Source organism: Girardinichthys multiradiatus, chromosome 19 (genome assembly GCF_021462225.1).
Source record: "Girardinichthys multiradiatus isolate DD_20200921_A chromosome 19, DD_fGirMul_XY1, whole genome shotgun sequence".
NCBI lineage: Eukaryota > Metazoa > Chordata > Actinopteri > Cyprinodontiformes > Goodeidae > Girardinichthys > Girardinichthys multiradiatus.
Genome location: NC_061811.1, coordinates 27,358,564 through 27,378,295, shown reverse-complemented (window position 1 = coordinate 27,378,295; position 19,732 = coordinate 27,358,564). Strand labels below are relative to the sequence as shown.

At 40.8% G+C, this 19,732-nt stretch overlaps 1 protein-coding gene across 1 annotated transcript in view; it reads right to left on the bottom strand.

Moving 5' to 3' along the window:
• LOC124884897 (glutamate receptor ionotropic, NMDA 3B-like) overlaps positions 1 to 19,732 on the bottom strand; it is a 157,818-nt gene that overhangs the window by 111,302 nt on the left and 26,784 nt on the right. The gene's annotated exons all lie outside the window — the stretch shown is intronic.

Sequence of the window (19,732 nt, the reverse complement as noted above, 5' to 3'; positions counted from 1 at the left end):
AAAAGTGTTCCTGGTTAAGAATTTCGAAAATATATTTGAAGGATGTTTCCTGAAACTGACCTAACATAGAGGAGGGTTAAAATATACTCAGAAATATGTCATGGTCACTTTATTATTAGGTAATAGCAAAAGCATTTTAGTTTCATGCCATTATATGCAACAGAACTACCTGATCTAAAATACCTCTCTAAAAAAATGACAGAAAAATAGACCATGTAGGATAAAAGAGTAACAGTGACGCTTTTATGATACCAAAACAGAGCTCTAGATAATATGATTATTCAGCAATCATGACAGCGAATTTAAGCCTAAGCGAACGTCTGGCAGATGGATTTTACAAACCAGCGAGAAGGTGGCAGCTGACTAAAAATAGCCCTGCAGCAGGGTCTCATAAATGGGAAAGAGAAACAGTAAAGGGGAACGAAACGAAAAACACACAAGGCGGAGTGGTGATTTCATTTCCCTACCTGTCATTGTGCAGCTAAATAACTCTGGTCAGGGTATTACACGTTCTGGGCTCTGTGGCTCTGAGCAGCAATCCCATACAGGTGGGAAATGAGTAGGAGGAAAATAGAGGGTAGAAAAAGGCGATAAGAGGCAAAGAAAGGACACACGACGTAAAACAAAAGTGGGGAGCGGAGGAGATGGATGGACCGAGAAGAAGTAGGTGCGTCGACAGGGAAAGGTGGGGAGGGTATAAAAAAGAGGCAACAAAATAAATAAGGCAATAGGGAGGTACAAGAGAGAAATGGAAAAACAAAGCAAGGAAAGGCAGGACTTAATAAGAAAGTGAAGGATGTCAATGGGACAAGAAAGGGTGTCATGCTGCTGCATGCACTCCAGGATGGACACCTGCTGAAAACACATGCCTATATATAAAGAGTTCATCCCAGTGTGGTAGACTCTGACAGATGGAATTACACACGCCTATAACTCCGTAACAGTGCTGCAACGTACATGAAGGAGACAGTTGGCTTTCTGAAGCCAGATTTCTCTGGGCAAAGTTACTTCCTCAGCAACTTCACTTATCTCAATCTCTCACACTCATACACACAAGCTCCCATAGCTGTCCACAATGCAACATTTCATTGAATTCTATTCATTACAGGTAACACTGCACTGATAAAACACGCTGTCTGTTCGTAAATTTGTACACTTTTTATTTGGGTGTAATTTATTCAATATTTCTGAGTAGAAACTATTTAGGTTTAACAGCTAAAAGACATCTAAAAAAAATTAAGTCAATTCCAACAGAACAGTAATGAAATTAGTTTAAACACATTTTAGCTAAATTTACTCAGATAAATTAGTTAAGCTCCTTTTTAATGTGTTTAGATACCACAGGCTTTACTTTTATGTTTTTAATTCAATTTTAGTTCTAAAAATGCCTGCACAGTAAACTAGAAATAATCACGATAGAAGCTTGTTTAAAATCTCTTGATCTGTAATTATGTGCTATGAATCAGAAAAAGGCGGACCCTAGATTCAGCCAGACACAGTACTGAAAGTTTAAAAGGTTTATTCAGCCACAGGAAAACGTCACACAGGTAACACTCCTCACAGCTTCCAGGAATCACTGAGGTAGAAAGAGGGATGAGTGACTTGTAGTCTCTCCAGATTTTGCAGGGATCAAAAAAGCCACTAACCTGCTTTTGTCTTGAGTGGAACTTGAAACCCAGAGGGGAAACCTCAGTGGGCGGCAGGCAGTGATCTCCACAGCACAGGTAAGAAGTGACTCCAGGCTGAATAATCCGAGGGCTAGGCTGGCTCAATAATCCAAGGACAGAAACAGGGTCAACGATCAGAACAAGAGGCGTCAGGCAAGGGGCAGGCAGAGGCATAAACCAGATGCAGGAAACAAAGTCGACAACCAAAATCCAAATAGTCCGACAGGGAGCAGGCAGAAGCATAAACCCAAAAGGCAAGACAAGGTCAAGAACAATGATCAGACAGGAAGGAAGGCTGGATATCTACTCACACAATGGCTTTCAAAAATCTGGCACCGTCTGCTTGTCGGAGTCGGTATATATCAGGGAAGACATGTGTATGGCATGCCACAGATTGCACTGCACTGCAGCAGCCACCAGGTGCATCTAATCTGCTGATTGCAGCCAGGGAGACAGGGTAGAGCAGACGTGCCAGAATCATAACACTACCCCACCTCTAATGTCCGGCTCCTGACGGACCACAAGGCTGATCAGGATGGAGACGATGAAACTCACGAATTAGGTCCTTATCAATGATGAACCTCGAAGGAATCCAAGTCCGTTCCCCGGGCCCATAGCCCTCCCAGTCAACCAGGTATTGCATTCCACGTCCTCTTCGCCTGGACCTGAGAATGCGCCGGACCGAGAACACTGGACCACCCGGGTGGGTGGAGGGGGCCCGGAGGTCGGCCCAAGTCGGGGCTCCACGAAGGGCTTGACCTGAGAAACGTGGAACGTGGGGTGAATCCTCATGGAGTTGGGTAATTTCAGTCGTACAGCGACAGGGTTGATGATCTTGGAGATTGGGAAAGGTCCAACAAATCGTGGTGCCAATTTCCGGGATTCTACCCTTAATAGGAGGTCCTTGGCGGAGAGCCAAACTTTCTGCCCCACCTGGTACTTAGGGGCAGGGATCCATCTCCAGTTGGCTGTTCTTGACTGAACCAGTGACATTCTGATCATCGATCTCCTGGCCTTTCTCCATATTCTTTGGCACCTTAGGGCAGCCGCTTGGGCGGACGGAACATTAGCTTCTCTCTCCTGAACTGAAAACATGGGTGGCTGGAAACCAAACACAACATGAAAAGGGGACAAACCAGTGACACTTGATTGCATAGAGTTCATGGCGTATTGAACCCAGGGCAAATTTTGTGACCACTTGGTCGGGTCAGACTCACATAAGATACAAAGTTTGGTCTCAGCTTCTTGGTTGGCTCTCTCGGTTTGGCCATCAGACTGAGGATGAAACCCTGAGGAAAGACTAACAGAAATTCCCAACAAAGAACAAAACTCCTTCCAGAAACGTGACACAAATTGGGGTCCTCTATCGGAAACAATGTCATTTGGAATTCCATGGAGCCTGATAACTTCTCGGGTCAATATCTCACCCATCTCCTTAGCAGATGGAAGCTTCTCCAAGGGCACCAGATGAACCATTTTTGAAAATCTGTCAATTATGGTTAGTAGTACAGAGTGACCATTAGAAACCAGTAGACCTGTCATAAAATCCATCGCAATATGTGACCATGGGCGAGGGGGAATTGGCAAAGGGTGCAACAACCCTGCAGAGGGGCGACGAGAAGGCTTGGCTTGACAACATTGAGTGCATTCAGCAACAAAGTCTTTGACATCCTTGACCAGCGATGGCCAACAAAACTGAGTTCGAACTGTCTGAATGGTTCTGCTGATTCCTGGATGACAAACTAAACGAGAGCAATGACAAGACTCCAGTACCTTAGGCACAAGACGTTCAGGGACAAAACAGCAGTCAGGTGGACATGATGGTGGGATAGGCAGATCTCTAATGGCTTCCTGGACCTCCCTTTCCACCTCCACTCGGGACACAGACAATCTGACGGTTTCAGGAAGGATAAACTCCTCTTCACCCGCAGACTGAGATTCTTCAGGCTCTTGAATCCAGGATAGGGCGTCAGGTTTGCCATTTTTACTCCCTGGCCTGTAAGACAGGGAGAAATTAAAACGACCAAAAAACAAAGCCCACCCAGTCTGTCTGGGGTTTAGCCGTTTTGCTGATTTCAGGTACTCCAAGTTCTTATGGTCAGTCCACACCATAAACAGCTCCTTAGTCCCCTCCAGCCAATGTCTCCACTCTGTCAAGGCCAACTTGACAGCCAATAACTCTCTGTCTCCCACATCGTAATTCCGCTCAGCCTGTGACAGAGTCCTTGAAAAGAAGGCACATGGGTGAACACGATCATCCTCACCTCTTTGGCTTAATACAGCTCCGACCCCAGTGCTTGAAGCATCCACCTCCACGATAAACTGTCTCTCTGGGTCAGGAGAACGTAACACTGGAGCTGACGTGAAGAGTTCCTTTAACCTATTGAAGGCCTTCTCTGCATCCTTATTCCACAAAAATTTCACCTTGGAAGAGGTAAGAGCGTTTAGGGGAGTAGCAACCAGGCTGTAATTTCTAATAAACCTCCTATAGAAGTTTGCGAAGCCCAGAAATCTTTGAAGCTGCTTGCCATCAGTTGGAACAGGCCATTCCAACACGGCCTTAACCTTGGAGGGGTCGACAAGCACTTGATCTGGGGAAATGATGAAGCCCAAAAAGGAAGTGGTAGTTATGTGGAACTCACATTTATCTGCCTTGACAAACAACTGGTTTTGGAGAAGACGCAGGAGAACAGCTCTGACATGTTTTATGTGGGTTTCCAGATCTTGAGAAAAAATCAGTATGTCATCAAGATAAACAAATACAAATTCACCCACCATGTCTCTTAGAACGTCATTGACCAATGACTGAAAAACTGCAGGAGCGTTAGTAAGTCCAAATGGCATGACCTTGTATTCATAATGGCCCGTAGGCGTGTTGAAAGCCATTTTCCACTCATCTCCTTCTCTGATTCGGACCAGATGATATGCATTCCTTAGATCCAGCTTAGAAAATATCTTGACTCCTTGGATCTGATCAAAAGCTGTGTTCATGAGTGCTAAGGGATATCTATTTTTAACTGTTATCTCATTAAGGCCTCTATAATCAATGCATGGTCTCAATGAACCATCCTTCTTCCCAACAAAAAAGAAACCACCACCTGCAGGAGAGGAAGAGGGTTGAATGTGCCCTGCCTTTAATGCCTCACCAACATAACTCTTCATGGCCCTGTGCTCTGGACCAGACAACGAATAGGTTCTGCCTTTAGGGGGTGATGTGCCAGGAAGCAAATCAATAGCACAATCATAAGGTCTATGGGGTGGCAGAGCTGTGGCCTTGATTTTATTAAAAACCTCCTTTAAATCATGGTATTCTTGCGGTAACTTGGATAAATCCGGATAGGTGTCCTCAACCTCATTCTCCACACTGACCTCCGTAGCAGCAGACAAAAGACAGTCAGCGGAACATGACTCAGACCAACCCAGAACTTCTTGTGTCAGCTGACGGAATAAGTTTTATGCCGTTCTTATTTGCAAATGTTTCGTCCATGAATTCAGTATCTGCTCCTGAATCAATAAACACGGCCGCCTGGAGAGACAAAGAAGAGGTTTGAAAATGGGCAGGAAACAAGAAGGAGGAGGCAGATAGTTGATTTCGGCTCAGTAGAGACCTCCCTTCCTCTGCTGAGCCTGTCCTTTTAGTGGATACCTGAGTGCTAAATGTCCCTTCTCTCAACAATAAAAACAGCTTGAATCTTCTCTGACGATCTTTCTCCTCAGGAGTAATGTTGGTTCTGCCCAATTGCATGGGCTCACAATTATCATTTTCCTCAGTGAGAGGTGACCGACTCCTTCTCTCATACCGGTGTACAGAAACCTGAGTTAATGATGAGCGACCCTTCTCATGGCGCTTCTCCTTCCTTCTCTCTGCCAGCCGAATATCAATGCGAGCAGCCAAATCCTCGAGTTGTCTCAGGGAAGAAGGATAGTCACAAGTCGCTAGCTCATCCTTGATGTCTTCGTTTAATCCTTTCATGAATGCATCCATTTGTGCTGCCTCATTCCAACGGTTCTCTGCAGCCAACAAATTAAAGTCAATTATATAGGACGAGACAGGCTGATCACCCTGTTTGAGGGACAATAATCCTCTTGCGGCCTCACGACTTGGAATGACCGGGTCAAAAACTCGAACGAGTTCCTTGGAAAAAGTTTCATAAAGATCACAAGACACATACCTGTTATGCCATTCAGCAGTTCCCCACTGTTTTGCCTTTCCTGCCAGGAGAGATATAACAAACGCCACCTTGGAACGTTCAGTGGGAAAGGATGACGGCTGAAGCTCAAAATTTATTTCACACTGAGTTAGAAAAGCTCGACATTGGTCTGAGTCTCCCCTGAACATCTCAGGCGGAGAGAGGCGTGGCTCCCTTACCTCTGCTGTTGTCCGTGTTACTTGGGCGTGGTTTCTTTGTGACTGTGGCGGCTCGGAGACAAGATTGCCAGAACGTAATGTGGAAATTATTTCCTCCATGCCGGAATCCAACCAGGAAAGGGTCTAATCAACGTGGGTACGCCACTGTTGTGCTGGCGATGGGTACATTTTTGGCCAGATTTTTCTGCTATGAATCAGAAAAAGGCGGACCCAAGATTAAGCCACACACAGTACTGAAAGTTTAAAAGGTTTATTCAGCCACAGGAAAATGTCACACAGGTAACACTCCTCACAGCTTCCAGGAATCACTGAGGTAGAAAGAGGGATGAGTGACTTGTAGTCTCTCCAGATTTTGCAGGGATCGGAAAAGCCACTAACCTGCTTTTGTCTTGAGTGGAACTTGAAACCCAGAGGGGAAACCTCAGTGGGCGGCAGGCAGTGATCTCCACAGCACAGGTAAAAAGTGACTCCAGGCTGAATAATCCGAGGGCTAGGCTGGCTCAATAATCCAAGGACAGAAACAGGGTCAACGATCAGAACAAGAGGCGTCAGGCAAGGGGCAGGCAGAGGCATAAACCAGATGCAGGAAACAAAGTTGACAACCAAAATCCAAATAGTCCGACAGGGAGCAGGCAGAAGCATACACCCAAAAGGCAAGACAAGGTCAAGAACAATGATCAGACAGGAAGGAACGCTGGATATCTACTCACACAATGGCTTTCAAAAATCTGGCACCGTCTGCTTGCCAGTGTCGGTATATATCAGGGAAGACACAGGTGTATGGCATGCCACAGATTGCACTGCACAGCAGCAGCCACCAGGTGCATCTAATCTGCTGATTGCAGCCAGGGAGACAGGGTAGAGCAGACGTGCCAGAATCATAACATTATGTTTGTTATGTTTGTTTTTTTGTTGATAAATCCTAAAGTATAACTGATAAATAATAACAGTTTCACAGAAAACAGGTTTCGTGGATAAAGAGGATCAGACATACTGCTCTTTTTTCTGGCATCCACAGCTAAAATATAGAGCCAACAACTGACTTAACCTTCTTCTAAAGGGTTAAGAAAGTCAGCTTGTCAACAACTCTGGCCTTAGGATTAGCACAGTGCCTAACCACTTAACTATACATACTTAAATTATAGCTAAAAGTTGACAATACCAACATCTTTAGTTAATTTTACAACCAAATGTTTAGGTAGGATTTGTTATTTAAAACAAACAAAGTTAATGTGGTTGAAATGTAACTATTTTTAAACATTATATTTCCAAGTAAAATACCTGACACTGAACATTTTTAATAGTTAATATTTAATACAAGGGAAAGATAATGATACTGATATCAAGGTATACTGAGGTTTTAAAAAGCTGCATTTTTTAATTGTTGAACCTTTCCATCATACCATTCCAAGGGTTTAAAGTCCTTTCACTAAGATGGCAGAGAAAGAGCACAAGTGATTGGAGTTTTTTTCGACTGTATAGAGCATAGAATAACTTTGCTGAAAGAAGGAGTAGTACTCTTCTTTTCCCTTGCTAACAACAAGCACAAATTGTGCTGTAAGGAGATATTTCCAATCAATAAGTATTATAGAAAACATTACCATAACTACAATCGTCAATCCAACATATTAGTTTAGTAGCAGGAAGAACTGTTGTTGATGTTCTGTGTAAAATAAAAGGAATTAGATAATCATTACACGATTTTTCTTTAAACTGATTTTATAATACTGTTACACAGTAAAACGGCGGTATTTTTTATTCTGTTTTAAAGTGTGCCGAAGGTCTAAATATTAGCAATTCAAGGGTAAAACTAGCTTTAAGTTGTTCGTAATTCAGATCTTTGCCATAAGGACTTAACGAATGAAAACCCTTCTGTATGACTTGCCTTTCAAGCTCAAGAGAGACATCATTTTTAAGAAGGTCAGTGATAAAACATCCATAACACATAATTCAATTCAATTCAGTTTATTTATATAGCGCCAATTCACAACACATGTTGTCTCAAGGCACTTCACGAAGTCAGCTACATACATTCCAATTAATCCTAACCATTGAACATTGCAGTCAGATTCAGTTATTTATTCAAAATTCGATAAAACGTTTTTCTATCTAAGGAAACCCAGCAGATTGCATCGAGTCAGAGGCTTGTAGCAGTCACTCCTCCTGGATGAGCATGTAGAGACAGTGGACAGTCACTGGTGTTGACTTTGCAGCAATCCCTCATACTGAGCATGCATGTAGCAACAGTGGAGAGGAAAAACTCCCTTTTAACAGGAAGAAACCTCCAGCAGAACCAGGCTCAGTGTGAGCGGCCATCCGCCACGACCAACTGGGGGTTCGAGAGAACAGAGCAGAGACACAAAAAGAACACAGAAGCACTGATCCAGGAATCCTTTCTATGGGAAGGAAAAGTAAATGTCAATGGATGTAACTCCTTTAGTTGTTTCAACTAGAAAGAAAGGACAGATAAACTCTGAGCCTGTTTTCAAGGTTAGAGTCTGAAAGAGAGCAGAGTAAAAGCTCAGTCAGTAGCTATGTCTAGGAGAGAGAAACAGGGTTAAACACTGAAAGACAGGGCCAAGTAGATCATCGGTAGAAGGTGAGCATTAAGTTGTTGCCAGCAAAAGCTGGGACAATGCCCCCCTCCAGAAAGGTGTCACAGGTAGATACAGAGCCAGGTCAGATGTAACTTCTAGAAAGAGAACATAGAGAGAACATAAAGTTAAAAGCTGAAATAACAGCAAATAATGCAAAATTGGAGAGTAGTGTGAAAATGTAGCGAAGAGAGTGAAAGTGGTCATTATGTCCTCCAGCAGCCTAAGCCTATAGCAGCATAACTACAGAGATAGCTCAGAGATACCTAAGCCACTCTAACTATAAGCTTTATCAAAAAGGAAAGTTTTAAGCCTAGCTTTAAAATTAGACAGGGTGTCTGCCTCACGGACTAAAATTGGGAGCTGGTTTCACAGGAGAGGAACCTGATAACTAAAGGATCTGCCTCCCATTCTACTTCTAGAGACTCTAGGAACCACCGGTAAACCTGCAGTCTGAGAACGAAGTGCTCTGTTAGGAACATATGGAACAATCAGATCTCTGATGTATGATGGCGCTAAATCATTAAGGGAGAATTTTAAATTCTATTCTGGATTTAACAAGGAGCCAATGAAGGGAAGCTAAAATAGGAGAAAATGATCTCTCTTTTTAATTTTCATCAGAACTCTTGCTGCAGCGTTTTGAATCAGCTGAAGGCTTTTAAATGCATTTTGTGGACATCCTGATAGTAAAGAATTACAATAGTCCAGCCTTGAAGTAACAAATGCATGGACTAGTTTTTCAGCGTCACTCCTGGATAGGATATTTCTAATTTTGGCAATGTTCCAGAGGTGAAAGAAGGAAATCCTAGAAACCTCTTTAATATAGGATTTAAATGACATGTCCTGGTCAAAAATAACACCAAGGTTTTTTACTTTATTACCGGAGGTCAATTTAATGCTACCCAGGTTAAGTGATTGACTAAGCAGTTTCTTTTTTAAAGACTCCGGTCCAAAGATGACAACTTCTGTCTTGTCTGAATTTAGAAGCAGAAAATTTAAAGTCATCCAAGTTTTTATATCTTCAAGACATGCTTGTAGTCTATCTAACTGGTTGGGCTCATCAGGATGTATGGATACGTTAAGCTGAGTATCATTGTCTGTCAGACAAATAAGATTTAAACCAGCCTAGCGCTGTTCCCGTGATCCCTACAGCATATTCCGGCCTTTCTAAGAGAATATTATGATCGACTGTATCAAATGCAGCACTGAGATCTAAGAGGACAAGTACAGACACAAGTCCATTATCTGAGGCCATAAGAATATCATTAGTGACTTTCACCAGAGCTGTTTCAGTGCTATGATGAGCTCTGAAGCCTGACTGAAACTCTTCAAACAGGTCATTGCTGTATAAATGCTCACACATTTGATTAGCAACTATTTTCTCAAGAATTTTAGATAAGAATGGAAGATTGGATATAAGTCTATAATTTTTCAAGTCATCTCGATCAAGCGAAGGTTTCTTAAGTAAAGGTTTAATTTACAGCTACCTTAAAAGCTTTTGGTACATATTCATTTACTAAAGATAGATTAATCATATCTAAAATGCAGCTGGTAATCAGAGGGAACACTTTCTTAAATAATTTGGTTGGGATTGGGTCTAACATACAAGTCGAAGGTTTAGATGAAGCTCATATTTCTGATAACTCAGGAAGCTCCACAGGATCAAAACAATCCAAACACAGATCAGGTTCTACAGTTACTTACAATGTTATCTCACTTGCTGAGGATGAAGTAATCATTTTCGGGAGTATGTCAAAGATTTTTTTTTTTTATAGAATCAATTTTATTTAAGAAGAATCCCATAAAGTCATGACTGCTGAGAGCTAAGGAAATGGATGGCTCAACAAAGCTATGACTCTGTGTAAGTTTAACAACTGTACTAAAGAGAAACCTGTGATTATTCTTGTTCTCTTCTATTAATGATGAGAAATAAGCTGTTCTAGCTTGGCGAAGTGTCTTTTTATACAATTAAGTAGGAATCCTCTAGGTGTGTAGAGCGACATGTTTTCTCCAATTTTCTAACATTTTGCTTTAAAGTACGCAGCTCTGAATTAAACCAGGGAGCCAGCATCCTATGAATAATTACCTTATTTTTCAAGGTGGCTGCATTGTCTAATGCACCACGCAATGATGAAGTAACACTATGAACAAGAGAATCAATTTGTGAAGGGGAAGAAACAAAATTATCGACCTCCACTGTGTTTTTCTGTGATAATGAGGAAATCAAAAGTGGAACAGATTCTTTAAAGGTTGTTACAGCATTGTCTGATAATGATCTACTATAATTAAATTTTCTTTCAGGTGTGGAGTACTCGGTTAAATTAAACTCAAAGGTTATTAAAAAATGGTCAGACAGGACAGGGTTCTGAGAAAATATTGTTATGTCTTTACACTCAATCCCCTATGTCAGCACAAGGTCCAGAGAATGAAGACAAAGGTGGGTAGGTTTGTTAATGTTTTGAGCAAAGCCAATTGAGTCTAAGATAGCATTAAAGGCTATATTTAGGCTATCACTTTCAGTGTCAACATGAATGTTAAAATCCCTTACTATAATAACCTTATCTGTATTTAACACTAAATCAGATAAAAGGTTTGAAAACTGATCTAAAAATTGAGAGTAAGGGCCTGGTGGACGGTACAACACAACAAACAGAAGTGGTTTTTCGTGCTTTGCAATTTGGATGAGGAAAACTAAGGATTAAATATTCAAAAGAGTTGTAGCTATTGATTAATTGTTTTATTTTTATTTTTTGTCTGAGTTGTGTTTATTTTTATGAGATTTTCATGATCTATTCAATTTTGGCCTTGGGCGAGACACTGTCTTTATAGGGTAATGGGTGGGTAGCAGTATAGAAGCTGCAGAGAGGAGTGTTAAACTACGACCCTGCTTCCTATACATACATAAACAAAAACATAAACTTAATGATTCCAAACCTTTATCGCAGTGCGAGTGACAAACTGGTGAAGCTTCATGTTAAAGGACAGATACGGTGGGTATAAGAAACCCATAATAATGATGTGAAGAATAAAAAGCATTGGACAGAGAGATACCCTGGGGAGGATGATAAAGTGAACAAAAACTGTACATGGTTTAGGTTTCTGTACTGGTGCCAGAGCAGAGCAGAGGCAGAAGAGTGTTTGCAGCTAAATGGCAGACATTAAAATCCGTGCACACAGTGGACCAGTGCATTATCTTTAAAGTCTTCCCAGCCTTCCAGCCAGTATAAGAGTGCATGATCGGAGTATATTTAGGCTTCAAGGACACTTGATTGAAGTCATAAAAATGAAAGATGACTCGTTGGAACAGAGTCACTGCAGAATCTTCTCTCCTTTAACTTCTCTTCCCCCTCCTTCCCAATCCGACCCCCATCCCATCCCATTCCACCCCCCCACCTGCCCACCCACACCTCTCCTACTCTCTCCGCTGCAAACTCTTCATTCTGCCAAAACAGTGCCTTTGCCCCTAACCCTCTGAGGTAGAGGCAGAGGTAATTGAAAAAGTTTGCACTCTGGGAGTTACGTTAAGCAGATAAGAGGAGAAGGAGCAGAGAGGCAAAAATGTTAGCAGCACAACAAATACATAGAATTGATGAGTTTGTTTGGTGAGGATTTTTGCAGGAAGCAGAAGGAAAAATGTAGGAAAAGAGCACTTTTCCTACCAAGAGTCAAAAAAAGTGTGTGAGCAGTAAAAGGAGAGTTGGTGTGTGGTTACAGGATTTTGGGCAGGATAGAAAGAAAGAATGAAAACTTTATCTTATCTGGTTCAGCTATCGCCACTATCCTTTGGTTTAGACCATAATGCCCTTTTATGCAAATATATCAATATCTCTGCTCCCTTGCTGCTGTGGAAGTGCTAACAGAGGCTTAACAAAGTGTGTTTTTGTGCAAGCTTGTGTATAAATGCACACATGAGACTGTGTGTAGTTGTGGGTACAGGAAAATGCTGTGCCAGGAAAGACAACCCCCCCATATCCTCTTCTCTTCTCTTCTCTTCTCTTCTCTTCTCTTCTCTTCTCTTCTCTTCTCTTCTCTTCTCTTCTCTTCTCTTCTCTTCTCTTCTCTTCTCATCCATCCAGCCATACATTCATGCCTTGCTCCCCTTCATCCCTCATTCCATCTCCCTGGCTCTGTGCTTCCCTCCCCGCTGACATCTCCTTTCTCTTTCTTTTCCCTTCTACCTTTTTCCCCCTTTAATCCTCACGCCACAGTATTCCTCGTCTCACAACCTTCCATTTTCTATGCCGCTTACTGTTTCTCCCTCTCTTGCCACTGCCTTTGTCTTTTCATGGCTGCCTTAAATGGCTTCAGATCAATCAAAGGCACTCAGCTGAGTTTGTTAGCGAGCCACTTTGGTGGGAGAATAAAGCTATGCACCCAAGGGTCCCTCGCCCTTATAATTAAATAGCTAGAGGACTGAATGCTTTCCTGTGCAGGACCTCCTGGCCTCTCCGCTGACAATCTACCTCCAGGCATTTTCTGCCACCGCAAAACTAATCACTTAGGCTTGTGTGGTCCCGGCATACTATAGAGAAAATTCCAGCAATATTATTAGGTTTTGGAAAGTGTCCACTGTTAATAAATGGAGACGCAGCAGATGCTAATTTGAAAGCAGGGTCGCCCAGTGGTTGGCTTGAGAGCGAAGGCAGGTATGCCTGATGAAATCAGCAGTTGATGAGATAGACACATCTAGGTATGGAAGCTGTCAATCAAGATCTGATTTACGTAATGCAGGAAAATAAGCTGTGTGCCACGATCAATATCTCATTCTTTAAGTACCAGCAAGGAATTACATCTGGCCTGCATTTCTTACAGCGTATGACACGAGGGATGTATAACAACCTTACTCTATAGGCATGTTTTCCATTTAAGCAGGATACTGAGCCTAGTAAATTGTGATGAAAAAAAAAAATCCTGTATTTCTCACTCTTTTGAAAATATATTTAATTCAAACTTAGGTTGAACTGATTTATATATGAAATGGTCAGCTTCGTCTTTGTTGAGCCCACCTCCACAATGCTGTGCTTTGTCAGCCATCCACCTAAACTAATTTGTCCTGGAACCTCCTTCTGAGATTTCCCCAACAATTCCATCATTGGTTGCAGTTTTGAGGATGTCTGGAATTTTCCCCTTAGAGGTGGGTGCTGTCATGGTGTTATGGACCTTATGATTATTCTGTTATAAAGTTTTTTATTTCTAAGTTAAAGCCCTGTACTCTTTATTTGCCATTTCTCTTTGTAGACCTTGGCTCCTGGTATAGTTTGGGAGTGTCTTATCTTTTGTACATTGTGTTTCAATTACTTCCTGTTTTCCTGTTACTTTTGTGAGTGTCATAATCACCTTTTTGCTGTCCTTCTTGTGTTCTGCTTAGTTATTTTTTAGTGGTCCCATTTCTAGGCCTCCAGTGTGTGTATTTCTGTCCAGCAACTCCTCCCCTCAACTGATTCCCTCAGTTGTCCTTAGGTGTCACCCAGCCCCTGGTTTCTCTGTCAGCTTTCTTTACTCTTTCTTTCCCTTTAATAGTTCCACCTGGTTCCAGTCTCAGTAATCTGAAATCAGTGCAAGAAAATTATGGTGTTTTTACCCCTCCATGGTTCTCTGTTGGTTTTTGTCTGTTTCTTGCTGATTTACATTTTGGACTTTGGGCTTAGTTTTGTATGTCTAAGTTTTCATCATTTCATATTTTTATTTGCTTCACTGATCAGCCTTTCACCCTGCATTTGAATCCTCTCACCACACAGTCACTGACAAATCATCCAAAGATTAACTCATCTCAACCCCATTGAAAGAAATAGCTGGTTCTTAGTCCTCTACAGTGTGGGGAAGTTTAAGTAGCGAGTATCTAGCATCCAGAATACATCATCAATATGTCAGAGCAATCTCAGTTTGAAGAATTTAGCAGTTTTCCAGTTTTCCAGATGTTCAGAATGTAAAAGCAAATTTTCCATTTTAAAATAAAACAAATCACAAAATGTCTCAGTAGTCTGAGCCAATGTTATATTAGGTATTTCCACAGGACAGCATTGCCAAACCAAGCTGCTATCACTGCTGTGCGAAAACAGGTTAAAAAGAGTAGCAATGATTTTTTCAGTAATTTTGAATTTCATGTCTGTTTACATTCAGTTGAGGATCTTTCATCAGCTGTAAGCAGATAATCATCATAATTAACAAAAACAAAAACTTTAAAACATTGATTTGTGTTTAATAATCCATGTGTTTCACTTAGAATTACAAAAATAAATGAACTTTTTATTAATATTCTAATTTATTGAATGTGACATTTTCACAATTTATCTTCATTGATGAGCTCCAAGTCATTAAGTTGGAAGGTGTCCTTGCCATTGCCCTAATGTTTATCACAGATTCAGGACTGTGCAACTTCAAAATGTCAATGTTTCTTTCATTCAGAAGAAACATGTTGGTAAAATTAAGACTATTTTAAACCTAAAACTATTAAATTAGGAATATTTTGGGGCTGAACTTTTAATCCCATGTAGTAGCTCTTAAATCTTACAATTTACCACTGTCATTGTTCAGCATCGTCTCTAGTGCACACAATTTTGTGGATTCTTTGAACCTATAAGCAATATTATTGTTGCTGGTATTAATTATACACAGTTATACGTCATTAACTGTTTGGACACATGGAATGGGAAAAGGAAAACTCTACTCAGCAGTTGAAACCAGATGTTTATACACACCACATAAAAAGATACAAAGCCCTGATCTCACTCCCATTGAAAATTTGTAGGCAGAGCAAAAAAGGTGTGTGTGACCAAGTCAACCTACAAACCGGACATTTTCACCAGCTCTATCAGGAGGATTAGGTCAAAATTTCAGCAAACTATTGTATTAAACGTATAAATGTCTGAGTGAATTCATACAGTTTACAGGCAATTCTATCAAATGCTAAGAAAATGTATTTAAATGTCACACTTAGAAGAACTTAATGAGAAGAGTACTTATCTTGTTATATAGTGTATGTAAAAATCTGATTTGAATGGTATAAGGAGTTTCCCCATCTTATTTCCCATCTTATTATTGGTGTCAAGTCTCAAAGCAGTGGCAAATATTCTCCAAGTAATGTGACTTTTCTCATCATGGTTATGGGTATGAATGAAGTCATTAGGAGTTAAAAAGTGGCCCCTGTGTGAATGACTGAACGCCATCAACTTAACAGATTGATGGAGTCATTAATGTTACATATTCTGTGTCTGAAAAGACCTTTCACCATAAAATCAGGGTGACTATTGGACTTTCATCAATCAAAGGCCAGGAAACAAAATAAGATAAAGTCTAATGGTCCTCTGTGACTGCAGTAGGTGTAAATAGTCAACAGATTTTGGTATGTATTTTTGGGTTCCTCCATTTTCATTAAGTGGGAAGAAGAAATAGCTCTAAACTAAATGGCTTTGCAGCAAAAGTCAAACTCTGCTATAAAGTCAGCATAGACAAATAGACCTCGAAAGAACTCAGAGGAAAGAAATTGCAACATCCATAACCTTTTTACCGCTAGGTGTTTTAAATCTGCTGTAAAGATTGTAAGATAAAATAAAACAATGAAATGCACAATGGCAATGTGCCGGATCAAAATGATGAAACATGCGTTTATATATAACAACCTTTTATCACATGGTGTCATCACATCAACCTGTGAACCCCACTGCAGCCTCACCACTGGCAACAGCAATCAGGACACAAAACGGAAAGGGAACTAACAGAGCTCCCTTTAACAAGAGCTGACAAGGCTGCCAATAAATTCTGCAATAGTACTACAGGCCCATTTTGAAAATTAACACTGTTAACAAGTGTTGGCATCGATTGGATGGTCCAATACAACTGGTTTGCTGACTCATAATATTACCTCAATTTGTTCTGCCAAACCAGAAGGAGGTAAACAAACGCCAAAAAAGAAGAAAAGAGAAAAAGCATTCAAATCAGTCCACAGACTCACACAGATCTTTTTAAAACAAAAACATGTTGTATGCATAACATTTGAATTTCCAAGCATCATCTTTTTCATTTTGCCGTCATGTAAATTGTGGGATGCAAGTAACACATTTAAAACTTGTTACGTAATCTTGGCTCGACTAAGCTGTTTCATAATGACCATTTAATATAACCCTGATATGTGTTGTGATTCATATCCATCGGATGTCAGTGATATGAAGTCCTACCTATGTACTATTTTTGTATACTCCAAGAGCAATGTCATAATTGCTTCTCTTTTCTGTTGTAAAAGCATAAAATGGACATTATAGAATCATGACTAATGGTAAAAAAAAAAATCCAAGTGACTAGATGAAAAGCATTGAGATGAAAGTAACAATAAACATCGTTTGAAGATACTATCCAAAATGTATTTTTTCCACTGATGGTAAAAAACATTTCTGTAGCAGGATTTAACAAAACACAAAGTTTTTTAAAGAGCACAATAGAAAACAAAATGCCAATACTATTTTGTTTGTATTTGGGTTGATGAGCTCTCCAGAGGTACAAAAGGTGAGATTATCAACTGGAATTAGTCAGCACTATTGCAGACAAGTTACCTTAGACAGATTTTGACATAGATTTTAAAGCATTCCAGTTGTATTTAAGCCATCAGGTTGACTGATGCCCCCCAAACTGTAATAGATACTGTTGATGCTCTAGATGGCAAAACTAAAGCAATCAGTGTTCACAATAACGGTCTTAAGAACACTTTGAATTTTTCCATTTGGTTTGCTTTTTGTGCATACTCTCCACTTTTAAAATGAGTAATGTTGCATTTTGAATGTATCACCTTAATTAGTTGCATAATCTGCCACTACAGTGGTACTAAATGCAGTCTGAACTTGTGCAATTTAAGCTTACCAAGTTTTCTCAATCTGAGGGTGAGTGATTGGATTTTTTATCACTTCTTCCCCCTGAGGTTGACTGGAGTACATTAAATGGTATAGGCTGTATTGCAGGTACTAACATAGTGGAGCTTTGATAGGATTTGGCTCATTATAGGGTCGAAGTCATACCTGCCAGGCTGCTCTACTCAAAGAGCGTGTGGTGTAAAATTTGTGATCTCTACTTGCCCACTAGTGTCCTTCAGGACTATTCTGGGATGTTTGCAATCAGCTCTGATTTTTATGGCCATTCTAAGTATACTGACAGTGACAATAGCTCCTTTTTCACTGAAAGCCCCAGGATTTGTTTCACCCAGATAATAAGAATCCTAGGGAATCTCGTATGTTCCTTTTCCATTGCCACGGACCATTTATCTAAATCAGCCTAATGGCACGTGGTGAACTTGTGAAAAAAACTGCAAAACACCTTTATTCCAGCAGAGGGCATTACTCATTTACTCCGTTTAAAATCTAATAAATAATTGTTTGTGTCAACTGATAAATAATAGGCGATGAGCAGTTGTAGCGTTATACAGTTCATTCATTCCTTCCATTATTCTTTAAGTTGCACTGTATCCATAAGCAGGAAAAGTTTAAATATTTTTTTTTTTACATAAACTTTTTATCAACCTGTATCATGCCAGTTGTTGGTTTAAAACTACATGATTCATTCACAATAACTACTAAACACTGATTAACACACGTATTTTTTCTTTTATTATATCAGGTAAACTCATATCAGACAACTACAGAACATGTTTTAGTAAAAAATGTATTTATTATTATTTTTAATTTTTATTTTACCGTGTCCTGTCCGGCAGAGTAGCGCTCAGAATTGTTGTCTGAGTGCCAAGAAATTGCCCAACAGATTTACTTTCACAAGCAGAGCATCACAGCTAATGCTTTAAAGCTCTGCTTGATATTTATAAAAGAAACTTTATTATAAACTTCTTTGGGAATATTTCAATTGTTACGGACACAGAGACTGAAATGAAAAGGAAAAAAGAAGCTCAAAAAAGAGAGAGATGGGGAAAAAGGGGAGAAAAGGAGGAAAGAGTGGAGGAGAGAAAGAAGGATAAAGAGAATATAAGATTACACCCTGCTCGCTTATACACCTGCAGCTGTTTTTTTTTTCTTTTTTTTTTTTTTACAAAATAGTACACAGTAATTCTGAATGTAAAATGTACTTATTGAGAGGTGCACATCTGTGTATCTGTCAACACCTGAAGCTTAACACCTGTGAGTATGGGTGTGGACGCGCTTTTGTATACAAGGTTTCTCCACAAAAATATGCAATAGCGAGTGTGAGGACCCACAGGCCTGCCCCATGGTCCCTGGATGGACACTGAGGAGATCCGAGTCACAAACATGTAAAGGCCCCCCAAAGCACAGGAAACCCAGGAGAACCACTGCCGGGACTACCGCAACCCCCCCCAGAGAAGAGCAGTGGAGAGTCCCAGGGGAACCACCCAGCAGCGACAGTGCAGAAGCCCAAGGGAGCTGCAGCGACGAGTCCACAGGGCCCGCTGGCAGCCGTCCATGCCCGAGCAGATCCAGCCATGGACCCAGAGGCCCAAGACCCCGGGACACACCACCCCCCAAGCAGAGGCCCGACAGAGCCCAGGGGGCCAGGCCCCGGCAAGCAGCCACCGGGAGTGAGCCAGCACACACCAAAGCACCCGGCCGCGGACACCGAGAACCCCAAGTACACCAGCGGGCAGAGACTCCAACCACCAGCAGGCGGTGTGGCGGGGAGGAAGCTGATCCAGGAGAGGGAGCAGTTCAAGACCCAACCTGTCGCAAAAAAAATAAAAGAAAAGAAACAGGCACACACAGTCACAATCACCCACCCTCATGCATACATATAAAATCACTCACACCCAACGTAAGGATAAAAAAAAAAAATGTATTTATTAGAATATGAAAACTGATAATCAGTCCAAACTTACAGGGAATTGATACCTTGAATGTCTAATCAGAAGCAAATATTTATCTAAAGTGTTCATTTTCCATGTACATTATGTACATGGAAAATTGAAAGTGCTCTGCTCATCAGCACTGCATTAAAACCTTTGTCTTACAGAACTGTGGCGAAACAGTTTACAATTAATGGCTATGATAACTGAAATGTCACAAATATGTGGGGGAAAATATTCTGTTTTTATTTTCTGGTACTTGCGGTTATTCATCACATACCTACTAAACGCTATATATTCACTTTCAGCCACC